This window comes from Sarcophilus harrisii, chromosome 5 (genome assembly GCF_902635505.1).
Source record: "Sarcophilus harrisii chromosome 5, mSarHar1.11, whole genome shotgun sequence".
NCBI lineage: Eukaryota > Metazoa > Chordata > Mammalia > Dasyuromorphia > Dasyuridae > Sarcophilus > Sarcophilus harrisii.
The window spans coordinates 191,331,786-191,340,144 of record NC_045430.1 but is presented as its reverse complement, the minus strand read 5'-3'; the positions used below and the strand labels follow the sequence as shown (position 1 = coordinate 191,340,144).

General features: G+C 38.8%; 1 pseudogene; it reads left to right on the top strand.

The window, feature by feature from the left end:
* The first annotated feature begins 4,654 nt into the window (after positions 1-4,654).
* On the top strand, positions 4,655-7,409 carry LOC100924327 (annotated as a pseudogene).
* The last annotated feature ends 950 nt before the right edge of the window (positions 7,410-8,359 follow it).

The following is an 8,359-nucleotide window of genomic DNA, read 5'->3' as shown; positions in this document are numbered from 1 at the left end:
TCAATTCACACATGTGAAGATCTATTTGATGAGAAGGATCTACCATCTTGGATTGTGGACTTTATTCCACCACCAACTCAGGCATTTAGTTTGTTCCTCTTCCTTTTTGATTTGGGAGTACACCAAACATTTTTGCTTTCTCTTTGGGACTGCTTTTATATTGAATATCAGTTCTCTGCACTTTCTTCTCTACCAACCAACTCCTACTTCCTGTGCTAGAGGGGAAGGAGGAGGTTTGTGCATAGAAATTAGATGCCCTTTTATCATTGTGTTCAGAACTGCAGAAATACATTCCAGAGTTCCTGGGTTCTGCAGATGGTTTGCTGAGAATAAAAATGTTGGTTTCTGGTCTCTGGGCTTTAAATCCTTGAGGATCATCACCATCCTTTATATTATCCTTTGATACTGAGTAAAGAACAAGCACAAGAACTTTCTCCCCACTCTCTAGTGTTTGTTGATACCAAAACATTCGAGGGGTTTCAGTGTCTTGTTCACATCTCATTTTCACCTCCTGTCACTTTTCTCCAATTAGATGTCTTGGGATCTGAGTGATTTTAGCATACACAGATTCTGGAAAGAAAAGAGCCAGAAAAGAGGAGATGGATATTGGTTTAAGAAGTTGATTTCATAGCTACAAGGGAGTGTGACCAACCTGCTAATGGATTTCCCATATCTGCCCAGGACTCACCTGCTTCCAAGAGAAAAATGAGCCCAAAGAAGAGAAGAGGGAGGCCTATGATGTAATTGGGGACAGAATGGGATGTTTCTGTCAACTGATTTTTCACTCTTGTAAAAACTTAGAAGGTAGAATCTTAGGGTGGAGCTCAGTTGCATCGCTTTCTAAGGTGAGTGAAATCTGTCTGTCCCTTAGCACTCCCAAAAGTCCCAGAGATGCTTTGTTAAAAAGGATTTGCCCACTCTGTGGGGGAAGCAGCATAGCCAAATCCCCTCTCTAAGAACAGCCATAAGAAAGCCTTTTCATTCAGTTTTCTTTATCCTTAGTTTCTGATTACAGATAATAAATTAGCAAACACTTTTGTCCTATTTTCCCTTAAGAACAGAGCTCAAGGGACAGCTAGTTGGTGTAATGGATAGAAACCCCAGCCCTGAAGTCAGGAGGACCAGAGTGCAAATCTGACCTCAGACACTTAACACTTCCTGATTCTATGACCTTGGGAAAGTCACTTAACACCTAATAACCTCAAAAAAAAAAAAAAAAAAAAAAAAAGAGGACAGATGTTTATTCTAATTACCTATCTAGCCCCTTCTGCACTAACATATAAAGTGGATCCCTCCAGCTGCTACTCTGGATTTATGGTGCTCTATGTACTCCTATTCACTGAGAAAGTTTAGAGCATCAGTCCCTCCCTATCTTTGTACTTTTACTAGTACACAGTAATACAGAATTAGTTTAGTGAGAAGACATCTAATGAAATTAGTTATAAAAGTAGTAATAAACCTTTTCTTCAGGTTTGCCTGGTGTTCACTTCCCTAAATGTGTGTGTGTGTGTGTGTGTGTGTGTGTGTGTATGTATGTATTATTCCTGAGAAGAGTGAACCCAACCAAAAAACACATGTTAAGAGACATATAGCCTTGGAATATATAGGAGCAAATATATACAGCAAGAGATACTTAAGAGATACTCATAGTTTCATGTGCCACCCTGCAGATTTTTCTGATATTGGTTCAATTCAAAATAAGAAAAATGAAAATTCAAAATTATAGTAGCTGTTTTTCTCTGAGTTTGAAGAATAAGTCATTTACTGTCAATTACCTGAATTAAAGTTTTAAAAACCAAACATTTTCAAATAATTACAGAAAAAAAAATCCCAGAAAAGTGGCAGCAAATTTAAGGCTATGCTTTTATAGTCAGTCTTGGAGTAATAAATTTTAAATATTCTCATGTTGATAATAACATGGGATTGTTGATCTATGTAATAAATATCATTATATAAGCCAAAAAAGGAATATATTGGATCAAAGGCATTGGGAGAGTTATGTATTTAAGGATATCATGTAGCCAGGAAAGAAGTACAGAGAAACAATTCATGCCTCCATTGTTGGGACATCAGTGATGTCTTCTAGTGACATCATTGTTCTTTTGCAATAGTGCCTTCTGAAAAGATTTATATAAACCATGGAAGTAAATAGAATCAGGAGAACATTACACATCGGGACAGAAATACTGTATGATGATCAACTATGAATGACAATGTTCTAACACAGTTCTTAAGGACTAATGATGAAAACTGCTATACACCAGGAGAGAAAGGATTGATTGACTTTTGTAGATCAAAATAGATCAAAGTGTACGTGGGTATGTGTGCTTTATTTATCTTGAGGGTTTTCCATGAATTCAAATACCTTCTGGCTTCTCTTTTCTAATCTATCCTGATCACAATCACATCCATACTAGATTAGTACAAAATTGAGGTAGGATACTTTTCCAAAAGATTTCCCCTTTTGTCATTACAGACTACTGAGTTGAGAAAGGCAGTTGTCTATTTTTTGTGCATTGGAAGGAAGGGTCTGTTAATCTCTTTTTGCATATCATCAACCATCTTGTTAAATGGCTTAAAAATAATTTCATGGAATCTAAAGTTTTATCAGGGAAAGTGCCAGGTGGGGGAAAATCAGTTACATTTGCTGCTGCCCTCTTGTGGAGAGTGTTCTCTGATGAGAGAGGGGGGCCCACAGTGACAAATTTCAGAGAAAAGGATCAGGAATGGGAATGGAGAGGATAGCAATTAAACCAAACTGGAGAGTGAAGGAGCATTTCACTGAAATGATTAGAATTCACAAAATGGAATATTAGTTAGAAGATAAGAACTTAGTTATTATGCATTTTTAGCTCATCAAATACTTCTTCCTTCTTTTATACTTCATGGGGGAACACGCCATGCAATGGGAAGAGTCTTTAGAGATCAATAAGTTCAAACTCCTATTTACACAAATGATGAATGTGAGATGCAATGATGAAGGGACTTGTACAAGATCACACAATTGGTTAGGATCAGAGTTAGAGTCACCCTCAAGTATGTCATCATATTTCCCCTAGTCAGACTTCAGATGTTTGATATGTAGATACAGGTCTTACTTTTATTTGGTGAAGGATTAAAAGTTAATGGCACAAAGATGAGGGAGACTCAATAACATGGAAATGATACATGTGAAAAGTACCCATTCCCATCCTAATTTTGTTCTCCAAAACTCCATATCTCTGTGGTTGTGATCTGGGCAAGGCTACCTTCTGGAGTTCTGTGATTAATGTACCTATGATGATGATGGGTTCACACAAAATTCAATAATATGTTGAGGGGCAGGTAGGTTGCACAGTAGATAGAGCACCAGCCTTGAAATCAGAAGGACCTGCATTCAAATCTGGACTCAGAGTCCAGATTTGGCTCTGTGACTCTGAGTAAGTCCCTTAAGTCTTATTGCCTCTCCCCGAAAAGCTCAGCATCCAAATATGATAACACTCCCCAGAAATAGGGAGCTCCACACTGACTAGAGAGGGCACACTGGCGAGGTTGGTACAGTGGGAAATTAATATATATGAAGTCAGAGCCTGTGGATTCAAATCCTACTTATTCCACTCACTACTCAAGTGATGTTCAGTAAGTAATTTTCCACTTTTGAATCTCAGTTACCTATTCTGTAAAAGAAAGGAGGTGATTCAACTGGCTCCTGACAAGCCTTGTAGACTTAAATCCCTGATCCTGAACCCATGAACAAATCTTGGGTGGGAGGTTTTGGACCACTAAATAAAATGTCAACTAGTTCAGGGCTTCTTAAAATTTTTTAATCATGATTTCTTTTTGCCTGAGGAAGTAGGAACCAGTAGGAACGTGACACAGACTTTCCTTGGGACAAGAATCATTTAATGATTAAATTATCTGAAAATAGCAGTGGGATGTTCAAAGGTCAGTTTATCTCATCAACTCCCAGGCTCTCTTCCTTCAAACTTGAAATATGAAGGCCCCATGAAAAGGACCATACCATGTTTTTAGATGCCAAATTTAGCTACAGACAATTCAGAGGCACAAAAACTATTTTCTTGAAAGCCTATTACAAACATTTGATCAGTATGAGGTAGGTATCTTTTTTCCAATTTAGTTAAATTAACCAAATGTTTATTGAGCCAGTGTCCAAGGAAATGTGCTGGGAACCTTGACCTCCTGGGAAAGGGGAATCCCTTCCAAGCCTGTAGGCTTGCACATAGCTTGATACAGTGGAATAACTCACACATGTGGAAATCTACCTGATGAGAAAGATGTACTTTCATGGATTGTGGGCTTTATTCAACCACTAACTCAGGCATTTAGTTTCTTCCTTGATACTAGAATATTTATGTATCCTGACTATCTTGATCACATCTCATCATCTGTGCCTGTTTTTTTCTCTATGATTATATGTCTTGGAATCTGAGTCATCTTAAGCACACACAGATTCTGGAAAGAAAAGAAACAGAAGAGAGGAGGTGAAACTTGGGTAAGAATTTGACATAATATTTACATGAAAATGTTGCCATCCTGGTAAAGGTATTTCCCATGTGTACTCAGGACTTACCTGCTTCCAGAAGAAAAATAACAGCACAGTAGAAAAAAACTGGACAAGATCAAGTTCAAATCTGGCTTCAGGTACTTACTAGCCATGCGACTCTGGGTAAGTTTCTTAACTCCTATTTGCCTCAGTTCCTCATTTATAAAATGGGATACACTGGAAAAGAAAATGGTAAATCACTCCAGATCTTTGTCAAGTAAATCCCATGGAATAGTTGAAGAAGTAGCAGCATATGCTTGTGATAGAATACTATTGTGCCAAAACAAATAAAAAAAGGTTTCAAAACCATGTTATTGTTCATTGTTCATCCTTCATTCTTGAAGAGCATCAATGACATCAAGAAGATGATGTCTTGACTTGCATTTGGATTTGGATTTAAATGAGACTGGCTGTGTAAACTTTCTTTCCTCCAAAGTTATTCAATGTTCAGTGGCAAAACAGGTCACAACTAATGACAATTTATTCTGTTCAGAACAAAACCTGAGAATACATACAGAAACAGATCTAAAGTGAAGTGAACAAAAGCAGGAGAATATTGTGTAGAAGGTCAGTAATGTCATATGATGAACAACTGTGAATGACAGAGCTATTTCCAGCAATACATTGATCCAAAGGACTCATGATGAAAAATGGTATCCACCTGCTGCAGAAAAGTTAGTCTGACTGAAAATCAAGACATACTTTTTAAAAACATTTCTTTATTTTTCTTTTTTGTCCTGTTTTCTTTCTCAACATAATTAACATGGAAATGTTTTACATGGCTGCAATACATAACTCATATAAAATTGTTTCATTCTCAATGACATGAAAGGTGAGGGCAAATTATGTTTTAAAAGGATGTTTTAAAATTTTTTTACATATAATTGGGGAAAATGAAATATTTTAAAATGGAAAACGAAGAAAGAAAGAAAGAAAGAAAGAAAGAACGAAAGAAAGAAAGAAAAAATTTCATCAATAAGTTCTTTTGGTCACAAAGAGTTGGACACAACTGAATAACAACACATGCTATTAGCATCTCCCCTTTAGAATTTATAATCTGCTCTAAACCATATGCTTTTTAAGGGGGTGTTGTCTTCTCTAGTTTATAGAGAAGCATGCCATGTACCCATTTTCTGGGGTTTGGGGATAGGAACAGAAAAGCCAGGGAAGGTCAAAACTCTGAAAGGGGTCAGGACTAATTGAATCTCAGAATCTTACATTGGTAAGATTCCCTCTAGTTCAAATCAGACTTGGGCAAGAATCATCTCAATCATTGGTGTCAAGTGATTGAAAAAAGCCAGTCTGCTTGAAAACCTCTATTGAGATTAAACTAATCACTTTCCAAAGTCTCCTATGCCATTTGGAATAGCTCTAACCATTCAAAAGTTTATCCTTCTCTTCAGTAAAAAAAAAAAAAAAAGTACCAAGCAGACATTATCACTGAGCCTAGGGTATCACATTGTTACATTTCCTTTCCTCTGAGCCTAAAGTATCACAGTGTTGCATTTCCTTTCCTTTCTGAAATATTTCCTTCTCAGAGAAAATAACTGCAGCTAGAAGAATGAGTTCAAGACATAGTTTGGACTTGCCAAAAAGATAGAGACCTTGAGAGAGTTGCTCAAAAAAGGCAGAGCCAAGGGAAATGTGACATGGTTGATCTGTAGTCACTTTATTATTTACATATTTAATATCAACTTCCCAGGAGAAGAGTTAAGAATTTCTTTTTTCATGCCTTAATTTTTATGTGTAGTTATGAGTTAAAAGTAGTCTTTTAAAGGTGTCTCCTATATGGAAGAAATAAATAGATGAAATAGATTGTATGCCCTATACAATAAGGATTTTCTAATCTCTTTTGGGGATATAGATAGGTGGCACAGTGGATTGAACACTTGGTCAGATGTCAAGAAGATCTGAGTTCAAATATTGACCTCAGACCCTTATTAGCTATATGACTCTGGATGAGTCACTTAATCCTGTTTGCTTCATTTCTTCATGTGTAGAATGAACACTAGTATCTTTGCCAAGAAAATCCCCAAAAGAGCTCACAAAGGATTGAACTCAACTGAAAATGACTCCACAGCAACTGTATTTCTTCTCAGAATGTATATGAATAAATAAAATAAAACATTTAGCATTGTAAAGGTATATTAACATATTTGTAGGATCCCAAGTGCGAGCTCCAGACTGTGAGAGAGGGGGGACAGCATGCCAGGCCCACCCACAGCTTGGCAGCATGGGCACAGCAGCCGCAGCACCCCCTGCCGGTTCACCGCCAATGTCCTGCATCTCTTTGTCTGGCTGGAGCTGGCGGCAAGAGCGACCTGGAGGCCCAGGACAGCTGCCCCATCTGCCTGGACTTCTATCACCATCTTATCCTGTAAACATTGGCAGCTATGGATACACATTCTGTGGGGAGTGTTGCAGCCATGTTTCCAGGTGCCATCTTCACTCTGCTCATTCTGCCGAATACCCTTGGACCCAAAGAAAGTGGATAAAGCCTCCAATGTGGAAAAACAGCTGTCATCTTACAAGGCTCCCGGCTGGGTCTGCCAGGAAAAGACTCGGGCAAAGAGGAGATCACTCATTTCTTCCTGTGTGAAGGTCCAGGAGCAGATGGCCAGCTGTCCCAAGTTTGTCCCCATAATGCTGACGTCCCAGCCCATTCCCAGCATTATCCCAAACATATCCACCTTTGTCTGTCCAGACTGTGGAGCCCGAAATCTGGACCAGCATGAGCTAGTGAAGCATTGTATGGAGAGCCACCGGAGTGACCCCCAACTGAGGGGTCTGGCCAATCTGTTCCTCCATGCCCTGGTGGGGAAGGGGTAGCTACAAGAGCACCAGCTTCGTGCAGCTTCTTCGATGAAGAAACTGCATTTCAGGTGGCCCTGGCTCTGTCCCCTTCTGAGGACTGAAGGCAGCCCTGGCTATCCCACGTGGAGGTATAAGAGGCTTGCTCGTTCTTCAGCCTCCCTAGCAACCGCGCTTAGGCCTTGATTTGATTTGCACTTTTTTTCTTAAGGTGAAATCTATTCCTTGCACTAGCAGAGCAGGTGGAGGCCAGGGGCCAATCTCAGTGCCCTCCAGGGAGTGGGGGAAGACTGATGCACATTACCCAGGTCTGAGGGAGGACTCTCTCCTCTTCTGGCTAAAGTTGATTTGTTTGGCGTTTGGAGACCCAGATGATGCCCAAAGAGCAGCTGAGTGGAGGGACAAAATGTTTGACTGGCAAACAGAGCATCCAGTTGTCTTCCCACCCAACCTATCTCCAAACAATGGTCTGGCTTTTTTGCTTCTAAAGACTACATAGATGGAGAGCCTTGACTCTATTATTGCTCATCCAGACAGGTTAGATGGATTTAAGGGAAGCATAGAGGTGTGAGACTGGAAGAAAAACTTAACAGAAAACCTGACCTGGAGGAATCTTTTCTGAAGCCCCATCCTAACATGTAGCATTCAGTAAAATTTCCACCTTGCTCATTGGGTACCAGATTTTGTGATACTTAGAACTTCTGGCATTTTTCTATATTAACCAGTGTGATGATCTTTTCACATTTTGTAGAACAAGATAAAAGCAGTTACTCTTCAGATTGTAATATCTGTATTTGACTAGGAACAATAATATTTTTATGGAAGATTTTTAAAATTATATTAAAATAATAAAAATAAACCTAGTATAGGATGAGGAGAGGGGGAGTGAGAGGGAACCTGGGGAAGCCAGAACCAAATATGCTTGTGTGATTTTTGAGATGGCCACATTCATTAAATTATTTCTATATTTTTAAAGGTTTTTGTTGCGTCTGTTAACCTTTTATT